General features: G+C 31.1%; 1 pseudogene; it reads right to left on the bottom strand.

Annotated features, from left to right (window-relative positions):
- LOC119586597 overlaps nt 1-312 on the bottom strand; it is a 17,773-nt pseudogene that overhangs the window by 16,702 nt on the left and 759 nt on the right.

The raw sequence follows: 312 nt of genomic DNA, 5'->3' as shown, positions 1-312 counted from the left end.
TACTGTTACTTAGTCTTAGTTAGTCAAGAGACTGCTGGGACTTTCATAGTGAACAGTTTAATTTGTGGGTACTAGAACTCTAAAGGCTTTTTAAAAAAATTGGCATTCCCTATTATGTTTTACTTATTAGAAGACACCTACCATATGGTAATCTTAAGAACTGGATTTTTGCTAAGTGCCCCAATGTGCCTTTGGTAGACATATTGGTGTTTACTTATTATCTATATAATTAAAAAAAAAAAAAATCCTCTGTGAAAATATAAGCAACACTGTCTTAAAAATGAATTCAAATGGCACATAATAGGATACAAG

The sequence above is a fragment of the Penaeus monodon genome, chromosome 21 (genome assembly GCF_015228065.2).
Source record: "Penaeus monodon isolate SGIC_2016 chromosome 21, NSTDA_Pmon_1, whole genome shotgun sequence".
Taxonomy (NCBI): domain Eukaryota; kingdom Metazoa; phylum Arthropoda; class Malacostraca; order Decapoda; family Penaeidae; genus Penaeus; species Penaeus monodon.
The sequence above is the reverse complement of the archived record's forward strand: the minus strand, read 5'-3'. Positions and strand labels throughout refer to the sequence as shown.